The sequence below is a fragment of the Cupressus sempervirens genome, chromosome 5 (assembly GCF_028749045.1).
Source record: "Cupressus sempervirens isolate cs-2001-9-10 chromosome 5, ASM2874904v1, whole genome shotgun sequence".
Classification (NCBI taxonomy): domain Eukaryota; kingdom Viridiplantae; phylum Streptophyta; class Pinopsida; order Cupressales; family Cupressaceae; genus Cupressus; species Cupressus sempervirens.
The window spans coordinates 530,113,065-530,133,689 of NC_143122.1; the positions used below are offsets into that span (position 1 = coordinate 530,113,065).

General features: G+C 37.7%; 1 protein-coding gene and 1 pseudogene across 1 annotated transcript in view; both read left to right on the plus strand.

The window, feature by feature from the left end:
- LOC149557035 (putative potassium transporter 12) overlaps nucleotides 1-20,625 on the plus strand; it is a 133,404-nt gene that overhangs the window by 77,140 nt on the left and 35,639 nt on the right. The gene's annotated exons all lie outside the window — the stretch shown is intronic.
- On the plus strand, nucleotides 5,579-8,572 carry LOC149557036 (uncharacterized; annotated as a pseudogene).

Here is a 20,625-nt window from a genome sequence, read left to right on the forward strand (position 1 = left end):
TGCTGGTAGACAGTGGACGCAAACCCATTGTCCTGGGAAACATTAGTGCAGGTGTTTCATTCGCGCTTACAGGTTCTTATTTTATCATTCCAAATTTGACTGTTAATTTGTATTTAAGATTGGTTTTTTGTACTGGTTATTGTATTGCTGTTGTAAAATGCAATAACTTATTTTAAGGAGTTATAAGAGTTGCTGGTTTTATCTTACTGGTTTGTAACACATGATTATATGCTCAACATTTTGGATATTATTATGAAATAATGGGTTATATTCTTGCGGAGAATTCCTCGGGTTTTATTATAACATTGTATTCCATTTTGCCTATATTTGAGTTGAATGTTATATATGAGAAAGGTTGAATAAATCCCTATTGGAATTTCAACTGGTTTTCGAGTGTGCTGGAAATTATCTGCAAAGTTTTATTGCTGATTATGTTGTTAAAAGAGAAATCTGTAAATATCTGGCTCGAGATGTTACAGTGGTATCAACACTTTGTTCCTGCCATCCTCTTGGGTATAGCCAGAAGTTTGGTCAAAACTTAGTCACAAATATGCAAATAGTGTATCAGATTATGCAGCTCTAAAATTTCTATCAGAGATAGTTTAGCATAAGGGTTTTATCAGAGAGAGAATTTTAGGGAACAAGACATGAAGCTTTTACAGGTTTGAAGCTTCTACGGGTGAAAACAATTGGTAAATATTCAAGTCTATAGTTAAGTATGGCAGCATATTATTAAGCTGTGTTTTCCATTGGTTCATTCCAGCTTGGGTTCTTGAGTTTGCAAGAAGATTAATAATGTCAAATTTGTAGAAGCATCTAGATACACTAACTTCCTCTCATTCTAAGTCGTATTTCCTATCTGGAAAGCACATTTGTTTGCGAATAAAGGAGTTTTCTTCCAGTAGATCGGATTGCACAGAACTATGGTTGAATCTAATATGAGAATGGTGGGTGTGTTAAACAACATTTTCACATGATTCCACCGAAACAAGCAGTATTGTATCGTGGTTTTTTTTTCTATGGCTTGGCGTTCAGTGAGCATGGGAGTTGGAACGACTCCACTAAGGGTCATCTTAGAGATTGAGCCAGCTATGGAAATTCACAAGGAAGCGATAACAAGGAATTTTGTTGGCCAAATGGGAAAATGGAGATAGAATTTGGCACCATGACAGACTCTTTGAATTAGAAGCAAGTAAACCACATCTTCACCAGATTTACATCGTATCAATCTGGAATAGGGTCTTTTTTTTGCTTCTCTAAACAACCATCCTCTGCATTCAATATTGTGGAAAAACAATACGAGAATATTGAAGGAAGCATCTGCTTGGTGAAAGAGAAGGAATACGTTCGCCTTGAATACGACAAGCAAGAAGAATATGATTTTCTTTGATTGATGGACCTTCAGTTGAGGAGGTAGGGTTTTGTAACCCCATGTAGGTCTCTCCAGTGTAACAAGACTCAGACTCGGCAAGGGTAACTTGACTCGTGACTTGGCTCGGCGATGACTCGACAGTGACTCGGCAAAGTGAAAAAACTTCGAAATTTTGAGATTTTTTAGGATTTAAAGAACATTCCATGCACCCATTATTGAATAAAGCGTAAAGACACAATAACATCATTAAATAGAAGATAATTTGATCATAATGCACATGCCACATACTTAAAGTTAAAAACTTAAAACTTAAAAGTCAAACATCGATTACATATGTACAATACTACAAACTACAAAGTTACAAACTTACAAAGGTAAATTGCTAAAAGTAAATACTATATTACTAGTAATTAAAGTCAAACTAAGATAAATCCATGCAAACCATCAAAATGTATATGTATTATCATTTATGCATTATGAAATCCAACACATCAAGATTCAATAGTCATCATCAAATTCAAATGTTCCAAATGCTGATCATATATTAAGTTAATGTTAAACTGTTAAACAAAAAGTTAAAACAAGACTATAAGTCTATAGCTATGGCTCCTAGTCGGAGTCGTCATCGTCATCGTCATCCTCATCATCATCCTCATCATCATCGTCATCCTCATCCTCATTCCCAACCTCAGCCTCAACCTCAGGCTCAAGCTCAGTATAATCTACAAAATGCCTCTTAGTAAGGCGTCTAAGGTAGGTCCTGGATGTCTCAGTAGCCATAGCATCAGCTCGTGAGGTGCCTCTAGGATCAACTGTACTCTCTACCTCTGGCTCTGCCAATGTCTGTGAGCTGCCACTAGGAACAACTGGAGCTCTCTGGTCCTCTGCTGCCATAGCCACAGCCTCAGCCTGGCTCTCTCTATCTGCCTGGTCAAGCCACTGTAGGTCCTCATCATCAAAGACAGGATCAGTAGCCTCAGTGATCCAATCAGACTCTGGATCAACCTCCTCTAGAGTAATCGGAGAGGTGTCACTATCCAAAATCTCCCTGATCCTAATGCGCAGGTTGTAGTGCACAAAGACTAGACTATTCATTTTCTGCATAGACAAACTGTTACGCCTCTTCGAGTGGATGTGCTCGAACATGCTCCAGTTGCACTCACATCCAGAATTGGTTGGCTCAAAATGCGGATGGTGATTTGCTAAAGGTTTTTGGTTGAAGGCCCAAACATTTGCCACCATCTATCTAAATTTTGAAAAAAGGAAAACAAAAAAATATTAGTCTCATTTCAAAATTTGAACTTTAAGTTTAAAGCTAGAAATTTATAAACTAGATTGTATAAGGCTTAAGCTGTAATCTTTACCTGGCTGCAATTTTGTACGACCTTCTTTGCAAATTTTACTTGAAAAAATGGGCCCTGATGCATTATTATAAGCATCCATCTCAAGCAATATATTTGTGAGATTAGGGGACATCTTCGATACCACTTTGTATAGGCCACTAAGAACCTCCTCATCTGCCTTGAAATCATCAAGGAAACGGTATGCCGGATTGAGGTAATAGGCTGTTGCGTGGATGGGCTTATGAAGCTGATTTTGCCATCTCCTATCAATTATGTCCCAAATAGGGCCATAGTTTTCCTCAACTCTTACATATTTGGCTTTAATAGTCTCCTTGACCCTATCCATGCCCTCATAAATGTAGCCCATAGAGGGCTTTTCGCCATCAGCAACTCGTAGGAGGGCTACAAGGGGCTCGGTGATCTACAAAACAATTTAGTGAATGATGAAACTTTGCAAAGTTGCACAATGAAAATAAAACAAAAATATGTATGAGACAAATTAATTTATAAAATTTTAAGACTTAAGCTTTTAAAATTTAAAATTACCTCCACAATCTTCGAACATGGCTCCCAAAAATCATCATCATCATAAATGCATTTGGTTGCATCTATCCCTGCAGGGCTGCTCGCAAAGGAGGAGGAACTCCATTTTGGACCAACAAACATGCACTTCAACTCTAACCTTGAACTCAACAAGGATTTTAGTGTGATAAAGTTAGAGGCAAATTTTGTGATACCAAGACGAGCCAACTCCTTTCCCTTCGTGTATTTCCTCATAGTGCTGAGGACCAAGGGATGATTATAGATGAACTTACAAAGATTTTTGGCCTTGGTAACACATGATTTCACCCATACAAGCTTGCCAATATCCTCTAACATGAGGTCGATGCAATGGGCCGCACATGGAGTCCAAAAGATTTTTGGGTGTCTCTCCATCAATAGTTTTCCTTGCAGCAATTTTAAATTAGTTAGTAAACAATGAAAATTTTTGATGTATTAAAAAACTTTTAATTTTCAAAATTTAATGAAAAACTAAAACAAATTTTTTAGAAGTAGAACTTAGAAAGTTAGAAGTTCAAATTTTACTTGCAACAACATAATTAGCTGCATTATCTGTCACCACTTGGACAACATTGTCTTCCCCACCTCCCTTATGACCTCCTCAATAGTCTCACATAAGAATTTTGCATTTTTCACACGAGGAAGCATCTATGGACCTCAAAAACATGGTGGATCCTGAAAGTGAAAATTAAACAAAATAATTATCATTCAAGAATCAAGAATCAATACTCAATAAAACAAAATTTTCGTTATTCAATAATAGCATACATTAAATTTTAGATTTCAAGAAGTAGAGCATGATGAATTACCTCCGTTAGAAACAAGAAAATTTAGGAGGGTTCTGGACCTCTTATCTGTCCATCCATCTGTCATGATGGTACACCCCTTTTGGCTCCAAATCTTTTTGTGGTCCTCCAACTCAAGTTTCATCTCCTCAACCATATCTAGCAAGAGGGGGCCATTCAACTCATCTTCAGTGGGGGCTTTGAACCTTGCACCACAGATGGAAACTGCATCAATCATCCCCTGCCAATAAGGAGTCCTGTTACATTTATAAAAACATTTTAATTAGCATATTTCAAATTTTCAACATCAAGTTAAAATATAAAATTGAATATAAATTTTAAAACTTAAAACGTAAAACAATCAAATATAAATGAAGTTGAAAACTTGAAGTACCTGGCTGCTATAAATGGAATGTCGCAGAAAAACCAAAACTTGCAAATTGCTCTTACTCCAGCTTCATGTATCTCCCTATTCCAGCCCATGCTCTCAAGTGAGGGTTGTGCACCAGGAGTGGTACGCGGTACAAAAAAGTCGTCCAACTTACTAGATTTTCTGACTCTAGGACGAAAAAGAGCAGCACTACTAGAAAGGGCAGCAATAGTAGCATCACTAGAAGTGCAAGGAATAGATGTAGAAGAAGCACGAGCAACAAAAGCACTAGGACGATATGGGGGATGGGAAGAACCTTCTCCAACACAGCCTACTGACTCAGAAACATTTGCAGATGAGCGTGGAAGGGAACTAGAACCAATCAAAGCTAACTCTTCTAATTTTTTTTTTAAAATTTTTTTTCTTGTTCATATTTTTCCAAGGCTACATAACAAAAACGTTGAGCCTCAACAGATGCAGCTCCACAAGGCTCAATATCATGACCACGTAAGCCAGCAATATGGTATTTTAATCTATTTATCCCCCCACTATTAATGGTTTTGCAAAATAGGCATTTTGTTTGAGTTCTCTTTCTACCCAGAAATTCTATGGTGAACTTCCAACACTCATCTTTTTTGTTGCCTTTAGAGAGCTTGGGTTTTTTACCTCCAGAAGCCATTATGACTTAATTAAGGAACAATGTAAAGGTTGCTGCAATAAGACATTTTAGACCAAATATTACCATTTCAGCATTGCATTTTATGAAGATCTAAAGTAAAAAAAAAACTCATAAACAAACAAAAAAAATTCATGCAAAAAACCCATAAGCATAGACAAAAAAATCATCAAAATCTAAACAATCAAGTCTTACCTCGTTCAAATGCTTTGGGAAGTGTTGAGAAGAGCTCCTATAAACTCCTTGATGATCTAAATGAAAGCTCCAATGTCACAAATGCAAGCTTTTCTCCTCCTCCTCTCAGCTGGTTGCAAAATAAGAAACTTCTATTTCTCTTCTACCTCTCTCTCTCTCTCTTTCTTCTTTTCACTATAGACTGTTATGGGAGCCCTTTTAGTGTTATATGAGTGAGATATGTAAAAAAAACATAAAAAAAACATGTAAAAAATTATATTTTCAAGGCCTGGTTTCATGCTTGTCGCGGCTGAGTCAAGCAGGCCGGGTCACGCGAGTCACCAAGTGACTCGCGAGTCATGCGAGTCACTCCTCGTGACTCACCGCTCGTGAGTCACGAGTCATTGTGACTCGACGAGGTCAGCGCGGCTCGCTGACTCGCCTGACTCACGTGACTCGCCGCGAGTCACGTTACCTTGATACAGAGTGTTCGAATGATGCTATGGGGCCTCGTCTTATATACACGATGTCAAGCCTCAATCTACTCATAATTTTTAACACTCAACAGGTGGCAACGTTAGAAGTAGTAACTAGTTGACAATTGATGGGAATTGGACAAATGTTTTTTTTTGTGGAAATATAGGTTATGTTTGTGTTAGCTATTGTTTGATCATATTCTTGGGCATCATTTATATAGAGAGATCCAAAAAGTTGAGGACAAAACAAAAACCAAGGGTAAAGGTTGTTCTTCATTGCCACTAGTCACTTGTCAATAGGAAACTGTTGCAGCCAATCTTGACGAGTTACAGGTTCTGCATATACTCCTGTGTGGGATTCACCTATTCCTTCAAGAAAGAGTACATGCATGAACTGTAAAATACCTTCTTTAGTTGAAAAATTTACCAAAGGCCTTCGTTATATTATGCATGAACAAGATACATCTTATCTATTATTGTCTTCAGAGGATCTTCTCTTTGCATGTTAGACTCCAATTGTTGCTGCCGAGATAGGACTTGGTAGTGTGCTTATTAGTCAGCCACAATCCAAAATGTGTGAAGAGGAATCAGAGGCAATTTCACTTTTGGTAGAAAATAAGTATAATAGTTTTGGTTTTGTAGCTCAGGTTGATTCTGAGCTAGTAGCCTCCTCCACACAGCTTCAGAATGAGGATGAGTATTTACTTGGTAGAGAGAAGAAAAAGGCGAAGCATAGAATGGATAATGAAGAAGTTTATCAGGAGCACTCAGATAATTTTTTAAAGCCTAATGGACGTTTGGACAATTTCTCTTATAGTAAATACAACGTTCTGCAAAGTTGTCATTCACCACTGATTTTTGTAGAACTAAAAGATATTATAAATTTTGACTCATTTATGGAAATTTTGACGGCACAAGATCAAACAAACTTAATGAAGTATGTCTCTTCAGTGAATGCTACGGAAGTTCGAGAAAGCTTAAAGTGCATGTTTAATAGTGTCCAATTTGAAGAAGTTTTAACCAACTTTCAGGACCTACTTTCTGAAGGAATCCTTGTCATGTACGCAGCAGGATTAAACCCTCAAGTACAATAGGTTGCGCAAAAACTGATACTCACAGATATGACAAAGTCTAAATGGATAGAAAGATACTCCCAGTTGCCAAACCATAGTAAGCGTAAAAGAGTTCCATGTTCCACAAAAGTTGTACAGAGAAAAGAAACATTGAAGACAAAGAAATTGAATTTACATTCCAAATGTGGGATTCATCCAATGGTCAAGAACTCCTTGGGGTTGCAACCTTGTAAAGTTGCTATAGGATCAGATAATAGTGTGAAGAGCCTTGGGAACAGGCAAAGAATTCAAAATCCATATCATGAGAGCATACAGGCAAGATATATTCCCAAGGGTGCAATGGAACTTGATGTTGATGAGGGAACAAAGGCCTGGCAACAACAAGAGTTGGCATCCGCCCGAATTAAGTCTAGTTCTATAAGTAATGGATTCCGCTCTTTTGTCTCAAGACCAAATCCAAGAGAAAGTGTTTTGCTATAGACAAAGAATCAAAATGAGGATGATACTTGGATGAATTCTATGCGGGCACCAAGTAGGACCACAAAGTCATTAACCAAACATGAGCCAAAATTGCAGAGTGTGCATAGATCGCTAGTAAGAAAAAAATTGTTAAATAGTTCAAATTCATTGGCAATCACAAATGTCACAGATGCATTTACTCACAAAGATGGCAAAAGTTTACAGCTATGGAATGATGGTGATAAAATAAGGAAGGTAGGAAAAGAAAAGCATCAACTATCACAATTTCCTGAGGATTGAACGATTAAGGAATCGGTCCATTTTCAGCCACCAATGTCAAATTATTCGAATAAATTCCTCCTGCAAGATGTCTCTATGAGTTATAGCAACCTTGAAGAAAGAGTTGAATATTCTAGAACATGGGTGACCCAATCAGTACATATGCGAACAAAAATACTCAACATTTACAAGGAGTATCAAAAACTTCCTACCCAAATTCAGAATGTTTTACCAGTCAGTGATTATATTGATTTTTATCTTGAGCAGCAAAACAGGACCGGTATGGCAAAAAGAAGGTATCTGGAGTTGGTCCAGGATCTCCTTGCAAATGAACAACACACGAGGGTGTACGAGGAATTTTCGATAGATCAGAATTATCACTTGTATGGTCTTAAAATAGAAGAGAAGACAACTACCAATGATTTGCATCCTTCTCATGATCACATAGAAGATGTTACACAAGGTGCAGGTTTCTTCGTTGGTGACTTGGAGGTGAGCTTTGTCAAGCATAAAAATGAAATGGATTGCACACAAGTTAATAACAGTTTGGAATCTTGGTATCATGAATCATATATTCATGATACTCAGAATATGAATTTAGAGGAACAACCTAAAAGATGATACTGCAGGACAATGAACAGTTTCAGCAGGTAGATAATGAAATACGTGCCTTACAGAATCAACTGAAGGTTAGTGAAGACATGGTTGTGGTATCCTTGGTACAGTATGATAGTACCCACGAGTTGGTTGAGGAGCTCTACAGGAAGGTCCCAAGGGAAGGGGAAGGTGACTGGCATGTGGTCGATTTATAGAAGGTCAAAACAACCCTTGAGATTATGAAATTAGATCACTTATATTTGTTGTCCAACAGGGATTATATTCTAAAGGTTGCTGAGATTTATGTAGCACAGTCAAATAGGGAAAAGGATGAGATTGGCGATCTCAACAGGATGCTTAAGTATGTTCAAGAGGCAGTGAGTGTCATGGAACACTCTCAGGAATAGGAGAATAGAATGAGGCAGGAGTTCTTCTAGGAAGTCATTGATGAACTTGAGAGCATTCAACAGATGTATGACTTGGATAGCTACCCCAAACAGTTAAATAGCAAAACTTAAAAACACTTTTGGCTTGTTGTCAACTCTTTGTTTGAAGTTGTTGCTGATTGGACATCTGACAACCCTCTTTTTGTGTTAAATGAGGGATCATCTATTGTTTGTCATGAAGAGGAAGAGTTTGATTTCAGACTTTGGGACCCTGGCTCAGATCCTAGTAATGAATCCGGATCTCAGCATCGGAATGATGAATCAACTTTTGTTGCTTATCATGTGATCAGCCCCAACATATTTTCTGATTTCACCCCATTCAGAAGTTGGGTGAATTTTCTTCATCAGCCTTTCAAAAGTTCTCGGTGGAGTATTTATGTGAGGTTTGTGGTTAGAATCTCAGCATACTCCATTCATAGCACCTATGCACTTAGGAATTCTCCAAGTTTATGCCGACAGTATGAATTTTGATGTCCATGGGATGGTGGTTTTACTTTTTGAGCAGCTCATTTCTTACATCATCCATTTAGGTCAGGGCTTCGCATTCTACTGGATTATACATGGACCCTGGATATATTTCTATCTCATCATAGCAACGAGGCAGCGTAATAGAGTTTGGGATCCAGGTGTTGTAGTTTGTATCTATGGTTGGACGAGGATTTTATTGTGGCCCTATTCGGTTTGAGTTTGAATATGATGATGATTAGTGTTGATCAGTTTATAAGCGCAGTGTTTCTTAGTAGAGTAATATGGTATCTAGGTTGTCGGTTGACAGGTGGTTTGCAGAGTGGTACCGTGCTTCATAGTTTGCCCACGTTTGTTGTCAAATTAGGCTACTCGGTTAACTATAAATTTATATGAGATCTTGGTACATATTGCTTAAGGGCAAGCAATCTCAAGGAGGGGAGATTTGTAATGTCCCTTCTTTTTCGGGACATTAGAAATATTAAGAATGGACATATTTACAATATTAAGTTTGAGTATTTGACCTGAAAATTTATTATTAAAGTTCAAATTAATATTCCAAGTGGTCACAAGAGGACGAGGAGAGATAAGATGAAAAACCCAGAAAGGAAGTCGAAGGGTCACTGTTGTGAGAATAAAAGGAGAAGAGACCTCTTCTTTTTGGTATGCTTGATTTCATGATTCAGTTCAATTTTCACTCTTGTGAGAGTTTTCAGAAAGCTTCAACTTTCAGCTAGTTTGAGGACGTAGCCCCTCGTGCTGGCAGATAGTGGACGCAAACCCATTGTCTCGGGAAACATCAGTGCAGGTGTTTCATTCGTGCTTACAAGTTCTTATTCTATCATTCCAAATCTAACTGTTAATTTGTATTTAAGATTGGTTTTTTGTACTAGTTATCGTATTGCTGTTGTAAAATGCAATAATGTATTTTAAAGAGTTATAAGAGTTGCTGATTTTATCGTACTGGTTTGTAACACATGATTATATGCTCGACATTTTGGATATTATTATGAAATAACAGGTTATATTCTTGTGGAGAATTCCTCAGGATTTATTATAGCATTGTATTCCATTTTGCCTATATCTAAGAAAGGTTGAATAAATCCCTATTGGAATTTCCACTGGTTTTCGAGTGGGCTGGAAATTATCTACAAAGTTTTATTGCTGATTATATTGTTAAAAGAGAAATCTGTAAATATCCGGCTCAGGATATTGCAACGATGGACTCCAATCTGCTTGCCTAGAACGGTTCTTTGTGTTTCAAAACTGCTCTACAACACTTCCTTTGACCCCATATCTGAAGAGCTCATTCAGACTCATTGTCTCTTTGCCTGTGCGTTGATGATAATATGCATCTAGGCCTCTCACTTCCGCTCCTTGGTTATTAGATGTACTTGCAAGAATCTAATCGCACTCAGTGATAAACAACTTGTAACTCTCCTATTCCCACCACAAACATACATGGACTACTAGAGATTGTAACACCTCTACATATCCATCCTGATCTGGATGCGACCAAATCTGCTCTGTTTCCCAAGTAGCATCTTCCATCGGCAAGTCCTTCCATTTCACTAAGTACTCCTTGATCACACGCTTGTGGAGGTTCCTTTCCCTTGCCTCAATGATTGCTTCAGGCACTAAAACTAACCTTCCTTCATCATCCAAGGGTAACAATACTGTTGAAGGAATTACCTTATGTCCCAAAGCTCCTTTGAGGCTAGACACATGAAAGACATTATGGACCTTAGTGTTTGTGGGTAGCTCCAACTCATAGGCTACCTCCCCGATCCGCCAAGTTACCCTTTATGGGCCATAAAACATTGGTTTCAATTTCTTAGCTTTACTTTTCTTGAGAGAAGATTGTTCGTAATGCTGCAACCTTAAATACACGTCACTAATTTCGAAATGCCTTTCAACTCTGTGTTGATCTGCATATTGCTTCTGTTGATTTTGACCTTGTTGGATGTTGTCCTGTAGTGTTTTCACTATGTCCTTCACTCTGCTGTAATAAGTCTGAAGCTTGGGGTACTCTGCTATCCGTCCAAACGAGATCTACAATACTTGAAGGTTCAAAACCATAGAGTACCATGTAAGGTGAATATGGACATGTAATAGGTTGAAATATAACAGTACTCCCTCATGTGTAACCACTATTTCTATGCTTTCTGTTGAGCTGAAACAAAGTTTCTTAAGTAACCTTCTAGCCACTTGTTAACAATTTCAGTTTGACCATCCATTTGTGGATGATAACTAGTGCCATTTGTGGATGATAACTAGTGCTAGGAGTGAGCTTGGTTCCACATAACCTGAACAATTCTTGCCAAAACAAACACATAAATTTACCATCCCTGTCACTTACTATGTTCCTAGGCAGCCCATGAACTCTGAAAATTTCTTTGAAGAAGAGATCTGCTACTTGTACTGGTGTATGCAGCTGATATGGCAAAAAAATGTGCAGATTTAGTCAATCTGTCAACCACAACATAAAAGCGGTTTTTCCCTTGAGCTGCTGGTAGACCGGTTATGAATTCCATTGAAACACTCTCCCACTTTTGGTTTGGAATCGGCAAATGCTGTAATAAACCAGCTGGGTATGTGTTTTCATGCTTGTTTTGTTGACACGTTGGACACTCATGTACAAATCTCTGAACTTCAAGTTTTAATCCCTTCCAACTGAATCTTTCTCTAATTTGCTTGTATGTTTTAAAGAAACCCAGATGACCAGCCATAGGGGCTTTATGAAAAGACTTCAAAATCTCCATTTTGAACTTGGAATTTGACAATAAAAAGATACTATCCTTATATAATATCAACTCATTTTGCACCTTGTACCTGTCATCATGAGAGATGCCTTAAAGCAATTTTGAATCCCACTCATCTTTAGCATATTCAGTTGTAATATTCTTCTTCCAATCAGCTGTTATCTCCACTATGGAACATAAATGTGGTCTCCTAGATAAGCCACCAGCCACAATGTTTCTTTTCCCTTTCACATAGACACTATCAAAGTCATAGGCCTACAATTTACTCACCCATTTTTGCTGTCTTTCGCTCAAGTCTGGTTGATTTAGAAAGTATTTGAGACTATTGTGATCTGTTTTAATAGTTAACTTACTTCCCACTAAATATTGTCTAAACTTGGCTAGAGCATGCATTATTGCCAACATCTCTTTGTCATAGATTGAAAAGCTTTTCTCAGCGTCATAGATTAAATAGCTCTTCTGAGCGACTCTCAACTTTCTACTTTCAAAGGCGATGGGACGTTTATTTTATGTTAGGACAACGCCTATCCGTTCACTTGATGCATCACATTCCAGCTCAAATGGTTTAGTAATATCTGGAGTCACTAACACCAGACATGAACTAATAAGTTCCTTAAACTGCTTCAAAACATTTTTGTGCTTCATTTGACCATGCAAAGGCCCCTTTTTTTATCAAATCAGTCAGTGGGGCAGCCACCTGTGAGAAACCTTTGATAAATCTTCTATAAAAACCGCACAAATCAAAGAAGCCTTTCAGCTGTAATAAATTAATAGGAGGAGGCCAATCTATGATTGCCTTGACTTTTTCCGGGTCCACACTAATTCCTGTAGAGCTGCTAATGAGACCAAGGCACAATAACTCCATTAAACCAAATTCACATTTAGACTCCTTAGCAAACAAGGATTCCTTCTCCAAAATACTAAACACCTTCTCTAAATGTTTCAAGTGCTCATCCCATGTTTTGCTATATATTAGAATATCATAAAAAAAATATTAAAACAAACTTATGGAGCTGCCTGTTAAAAATCCGGTTTATACAAGATTGGAAAGTGGCTGGTGTGTTTGTCAGCCCAAAGGGCATGACTAGGAACTCATAGTTCCCATAATGACACCTAAAAGCTGTCTTCCCCAGATCCTGTTCCCTTACTCTGATTTGGGGGTACTTGGATCTCAAATCTATCTTGGAAAAGAAGCAAGCTCCATGTAGTTCATCAACCAACTCATCAATGAGTGGAATTGGGTAATGGTTCTTGATTGTTTTCCTGTTCAAAGCCCTGTAATCAATGCACATGCGTATGATTCTATCTTTCTTCTTCACTAAGTCCATTGAAGAGGCAAATGGGCTCTTGCTTGGTCTTATGTGACCCATTTCCAGCATCTCTTTGGTTGCCTTCTCAATCTCACCTTTGTGTCATTTTGAGTGCCGATAGGGTGTGGTAATGCCCAGTTTCGTACCCTCCAATTCTATTATGTGCTCAATGCCTCTATCCGAGGGAATACCATGTGGGATGTCGCTCAACACCTTGCTGTACTTATCCAATAGCACCTTAATCTCAAGCTGAAAACTTGTCTTGCTGTCCTAAATCTATTGGTGGGAAGGCGCACTCTGCTGCCCACTCCACTTGATTACACCTCATTAACCTTTCCATTCGATTGATGGAAACAATTTTTGGACTGCACTTGTCATTCCTCTAAGAAGGAATTTCTTCCCTTCAACTTTCCATGGTTTGCAAATTCATTCTAAACTTACCAAGCAAACGTTTCCATTGGATGCCAAGCGCCGCATCCATGTCTCCAATGCTAACAACATAAAAGTCATACTTTAATTCGTATCCTCCCAACTGGATGCATAAGTTTGATATCTTACGTGTGCAAGTGATGGTGAATCCATCAACAACCATTACTCTAAATCCTTCACATTCTTCAGTCCTCAAACCTCTTCGAGCCACAACTCCTTCATCTATGAAATTATGGGTTGCACTTATATCTATTAATGTGACTATTCGCTGCCCACACAACACCCCTCTAACTCTAAAAGATCTAATTTTCTGCATGCTTGTTAATTGGGCTATGCAACACTCCCCCTTATGTTCACCCATTGAATCATCTTATGTAGAATCTTTTTCACTTGAGCTTGATTCGGACTGCTGTTCTGAAATTTCAGAACTTGAAACGGGGTCTGTAAAGTGTCGTCGGTAGAAACTATGTAGCCCAGGGGATCATGTTGTCGGTAGAAACTGTGTAGCCGATGGGTTCATGTTGTTGGTAAAGATTTTGTAGCCGACGGGTAGATTAGTATTGTTATGTAGCCAACGGACCCCTTCGGGAAGGTTCGGCGGGAAGTATTTATACCTCGTCTGGGTACATTGTAAATCATCTTATCAAGCATAATGTAATGTCTTGGCATATGCAAATAATAAAAGGAGTTCTGCTGTTCTTGTTCATTGTCTGTGTGCATTAATCAATTAATCTATGTGGTAAACATAAAATACTCTAATTGTTTCACCTTTGCCTTCAATGAACACTTAAAGAGGTTGGTCCCAAGGTTTCCTACATTCGAAACGTAATTTCTTCTTTTTCAGCTCATTTAATTGTTCATCATCCAATCTGCCTTGCGTTTTCTTAGACTGATCACCATCCTTGTGAGAGTGTTTTTTGTCTTTATCCCTCTTGTGATGGAAATTCCTTGTGAAGAACTTGCTTCTTGAAATAAAGGTTTCCATTTCCCTTGCCTTTTTAATGGCATCTTGCAGATTAGTTAAGTTCAAGGCTTTAACCCAACCTCTTAATGGCTCCATTAATCCATCTATGAAAAGAACCACTCTCCTTTTCTTGGAAATGTTTGTCATTGAAACTGAAATCTTTTGGAAATCTGAAATATAACTTTCCACCATACCCCATTGTTTTAATTGTGCCAATTCTTTGAATTCCATCTCCGAATCTTTCTTATCAAATCGATCAAACAACCTCTTAGTGAATTCAACATAGGTTACAATTTGATCATGGCCTTAGGTGATCAAACCATGATACCACCAATCGTGAGCACTCCCTTGCTTGCAAATGCAAGGTTGCATTTTTGATTGCTTCATCTTCAGCGATAGATTTAAACTGGAAAAAAGTATCCAACTTTTGAATCCACGATTTCGGTGTCATTTTTTGTGATCCATCAAAATATGCTATGGGTACTTTACCCACTCTTCACTGTAAATCTTGATTTTGGCACCTATCACCATGACCCCTTTGTGGCCTGTTCCTCTCTTTAAAAGTAATTTAATATGGAAATGGCATCTCATCCTGTAAAACTGCACCCATTGCTTGCCAATCAGTTGACACTTGCCTATGAAATTCTTGGTTTGTTGCTTCATTCGTTGCTGGTGTGTTGTTAGCCTGATTGAAGGTAAGCATTAGTAGCCGGGAGTGAATTGTTGAGCCATTATTCCCTTGCATGTTTGAAGTAGAACTGTGCCCCCTATTTCCATTGTTCCCTTGGTTTGTGGTGTTGTCCTAGTTTCTATAATGTACCCTTTTTCTGGGACATTATAATTCAGTGTTGCCAGCTCACTTCGCCTAGGTTTCGGGGCGAGAAGGTTCTTTATGGGGTTTAGTTCGAGATTTGGCCTAGACATTTCCAGTTTTGGACCCATCAGAGCAGTTATGGTAGGTTGTCTGGATGCTTACTATTTTTAGTGAGTAAACAGAGCTCAGTATTCGTGATATCTCAGTGTTGGGTTGGAAGCGTCTCGCCGAGAGCTTTCCAACGAGCTATTGTACGTGCTTATTTGAGTTTGTTTGGTCAGTTATTTTAATGCCTAATGATTATATGGTTTACTGGCTAAGTGATTTTAAAAGTTCATTTAACTTGTCACTTTATTTAAAAGGTACTATGTTCACTTAAGTGACTAAAGGACAAAAAAATTGCTTTATCCCACATTGCTTGAATGAGTATGCATCTCATTGGGAAAAGTAATAAAAGTACAACAAGCTCCACATGAGAGGATATATGAAGATTATAATATTCAAATAAATATTAATTTGGGAGCTGGAAACAGTTGCTGGTTATTTCTTTGAGGACGCAAACCCTTGAAGAAACTTTGGAGGTTGGACGCAAACCTAGCCTTCTTTCAGGTTTTACCTATATTGCCAATCTAACTGTTTATTTCTGTTTGTAAGATTGGATATTCTAAATTGTTGCATGTTATTGTATTGCTGATGTATAATACAGTAACGTTATTAGGCAACAATTGGTGGTTAACTATTGGTTTATATTGTACTTCTGAATATTGGATGAATAAACAATCTTTTCTGAGTTCTCTTGTATGTAAATCTGCTGGTTACAAATCGAATTGAAGTTCTGAAATTTGTATCAATTACTAGTTTACTGTTCGTATTTAAATTTGTAAGTTTATATCATGGGTTTTAGAAAATATCCGGAGAGGGATATTATAGTGGTATTAGAGCCAAGAATCTTGCCATCTTGTGGAATCACACAATAGACATAGAAGAATTTATGAAAATCTGAAATTCTCTAAGAAGGTTGGACGTCACCCTAATCTTCTTTCTAGTCGGCATAATTCAGGTTGGGCAAGAAATCGACAATATAGTAAAAATGTTAGTGGAACAGGCTATGGGAGGTAATGAAAAAAAATATGAGTCAGTTGACTGTTCCATAATCTGAATGTTTTTTTAGCAAATTCGAATACCTGTTGACTGTACGTATTGAAGCGTAAAATCTGGGGCAAAGTAATCAAGAGGAATTAGTGGAGTCCTTGTCATCTTTGTTAACCTTGGTTGGCATACTGGAAACTACCTCATTGTATTTTTTATCAAACCCGTATTGCTTGGACGCCTGGAGTAAATCTGTTACCACAGTCAGAATATTGAATACAGGTGAAGGCATGAACAGTGCACAGTCGAGTTGGGAATAAACGTGCCCTGAATACCTTGTATGTCGCGGGTTGCTCTAATCACATCCAGGAGTAATACATTGGATGTCCAAGCGCAGACAGATTGGGCACGAATTGAATGCATTGAGAGCTCGAGCCAGTAAACTCACGCCATTTTTTTTGGACAGCTACCTCATTTCGACCGGCAACTGATAATCTTATAGTCGAGCTCAGACTTACGGGTTACCCGATGGACAGAGGGTGTGAATATTTTAGCTAATATCCACGTAGCAGAGGTTCTAAGCTGTTAGACTGAGCACTATAGAAGGTAGTCCCATATTGGGTTCAAAGTTTGTGAAAGCAAGATACTGGTTGAGAGCGTGCGAGATCATGCCAAATATTGCATATACAGTTCCAGGTTAGGCCTTTGTAAATCTCTGATTCTATTTGCCAACTTAGCTGAATATAGTTGGAAAACTAGCAGTTAGTTTCTCTTACTATTGAAATGCATATTTAGATGAATAGAACTATTTAAAAAGGGCATTCCCGAGCTTGCGCCATATGTTTGACAAATTGCCAGCATTCTTCCAATAATGAAATCTGGAACTCAAGGATATACTTTGAAATGTCTTTTAAACTCGCAATTGAACTATTTGGCTAAATTACTCCATTTCCTAATCAACAGTTGTATTAAAAATGTTCAGTGAGATTATATCAACAGAATCAGAACCTTTTCCAGGTTACTTATCAACTGTTTGAATTAATGTCAACTAATTAAACATTCAGCATTCAACACTTAGAGAAAAAATTAAGTGCAGAATAGTACAGTGGTATGAGAGAAAGTTCGGCATTGGACCAGTTCACTGTTGTTTCAAACTCCAGTAGTAGAACTGTATGTTGTCTCTATATCAATCTTAAATTATGAACGTACACAATTGCTGTCATTAGAACACAAAAATACAGTAATTTGAAGAGTATAAGATGTATAATGCTGAGGAACTGTGATTTCATATCAACTATTTGACAATATACCTTGAAGTACAGGTTGGAATTATTGTTCAGAACTGGGAGAATTTACATACAGTGGTAATAGATCATATTCAGGTTGTCTGAGAACTGTTTGACAAAAAAACCTCCATCTCAGCTATATAGTCAGCATTTTGATCATAAAATTCAAGTTTAGATTATTACAAAGAGTTTACAAACTCATCCAGGAGAAGGTACGACCGAGTGTGGTTATAACACAGCAGCATGAGCTTACGATACCTTGGCCATGTCCATCAAATCGTTTGACACCAGCAATGAAATCTGTGATATTAGATGCAGACACGTGAAAGGGGCCAGGATCATTTTTAAGCTGTCTTCTTCATACAACAGTGTTAGAATTTAAAACTCAAAATAGTCGGAGATCATTGCAGCATTTGAATCAATTAGTTAATCATGTTTACTCCAAGTAACCAGAAGCAGTGGGACAAGAGTATGGAGAAGCTTAAACAAAGTTTGAAAACGTTGGATGAAAATCATAAAAGGATGAATGAATTGATTTCAGACTCTGCAAAACTAGATAAAGTAGCACGAGGTATGGTTTCCGTTGTTAAGAGGACTACATCACAGAATGAAGAGAAAGAGGAACAAGAGGTCTCTATAGTATCTAGAAGCTTCTATGATGAATTCCCAACAGTTAGTGACCATCATACAACTGACCTTATGGAGAGCAAAAATCAGATCTTGGAAAATGAATCAGAAAATTCATTTGATGAGAATGAATCCCAAGATCATGATGTGGATGGACACACAGTCACCTTGGAAGTGGAAGCGTGTTGTAATGTCCCCGTTTTGGCTAACATTGTTTTGCGTGCTGGATCAATCTATCATGGACTCTCGTAGATGGGTGGTTGTGATGAGAGTCATTTTGGTGTTTAGTTGGTGATTGGATGGCTCATCATGCTCTTGGAGATATTATTTTATTTATATTTCATCATCAATTTTATACGGGGCCCACATGTTATAATTCTAAGTTGAGTTGCACTTCTTATTTTATAAAGTTATTTAATAATAAAAGTGCATTATAATGAGATTTTATAATGGATGTTTCTAGAAGTTCTTAGTAACTTCTTAGAAAAGGATGTTTCTAGAAGTTCTTAGTAACTTCTTAGGAAAGTAGATAAATAGAGGGCTTGGGCTCCCATTTGGAGGGACGGGGATTTGATAATTCTACTACCATTCTCTTTGAGCATTTGTGGCACCATCCAAGTCTGCAAATATTCAGCATAATCCTTGAGAACAATACCTCTCAAGAGATTGCATAACTGAGGAAGTGAAAGACCTTCTGAAGGGTTGCACTTTGGAAGTGGTATTCAGCCATTTCAAGTTGAGCTTAATTTGTATATTCAGACTACCTGAGGTTTTGAGTCTTTAAAAGCAGATGCAAAAAAGCAGTCCGAAAAAGCAGGGCCAAAAAAAAAAGTCCAAAAAAAGCAAGTCCGAAAAAACAGTTCGAAAAAGCAGATCCGAAAAAGCAGTTTGAAAAAGCAGATCCGAAAAAAGCAAATGAAAAAGCAGATCAAAAAAAGCAAAGTAGAAAGGTAGCATCGGAGAAAATTATTACAGCCATCTGCAATCAGGTTCCTTTGGATATTACATGCATTGTTCTTATCATTTAGATACATATTAGTAGGTAAGGCTGTAGGTGAAATGTTGTAACAGATTTAAGCATTATTCATGCGGATGTAAGCCAAGAGTCTTGGCCATTTCATACTAGCATTGTAGTTGACATTTTATGTACAATAAAGGAGACATAAGTTGCTGGTCTGATATAGTGTAATTGAATATTTATTTATCATTTATGATCAGCTTATTAGTTTGCATGCCAATTGTTTGACAAAATGTCAATTGGCTGTAGGTTCTCTTTTTTGGCATAAATAATGTTATAATTTTGCATCCCAAGTGTTTGTCAAAATTACTAGTTGCTGTAGCTGCATATTGCAAGTAGTTTCAGTCACATATATGCATTGAATATTGTCAAAATAAGTTGCACATTCATGATAGGTCATTGTTTAGTCAATTTAGAGTCTGTTTGCAAGCATTCTTATTGATGCTAAGTGAAGGAAAGAGCCATAAAAGCAAACTGAAATTTTATATCAGTCATATGACCCTTGTATGCAAAGTGTTTTCTTGAACCTTTATCAGTATTTTGGGATCAGATTTGAGCAGGGTCATTACACGTGTGAAGATACTGTTATATCGGTAGCTTCTACCTCACCAGTTGAGCCATCCTATAAGGTGCATAGCAACAAAACCATAGATGTTGAGGTGTGCCTAGATGATAGCATACATGCTGCTTATCATATGGTGAGTGACTTTGATTAACCCTATATCACAGTGCGGATGACAAATGGGAAGATTTGTGTGGAAATGTTTCGTTACAAGGGGATCATCATTTAGCAAGCCAATTGAAGGTTAATGATAGGATGGTTTCCATAATTGTTAAGCAATTTGATGTTGCTCGTCAAATGTTGGCCACCTATGGTTGGAGTACTCCTTTGGCAGATGAGCATGGTGATAGTGTTTTTTCCCTTGCAAAGATACATGCACTCCGAGAAGCGATTGGAATGATGAAACAAAATTACCTACAACTATTTGCAGATAGAGATTTTCTTCTCGAATGGGATCGTATTTGTTATGTTGCATTGTAGGGTAATGAGGAGAAGATTGGTAAGCTCACTCATGAGCTTGATATGACATTGGACTCGTTGCAAAGTGCCTAGTTGGCCCTTCAAGAATCACAATTACAGATTGAGAAACTTACAGAGGAGTTGAGTTTGGCACAGTCTCCACCAGCTGCAGATATAGTACAGTTACATACAGAGGCAGTTGATGAGGATCTTAAATCCACAGGTTGCG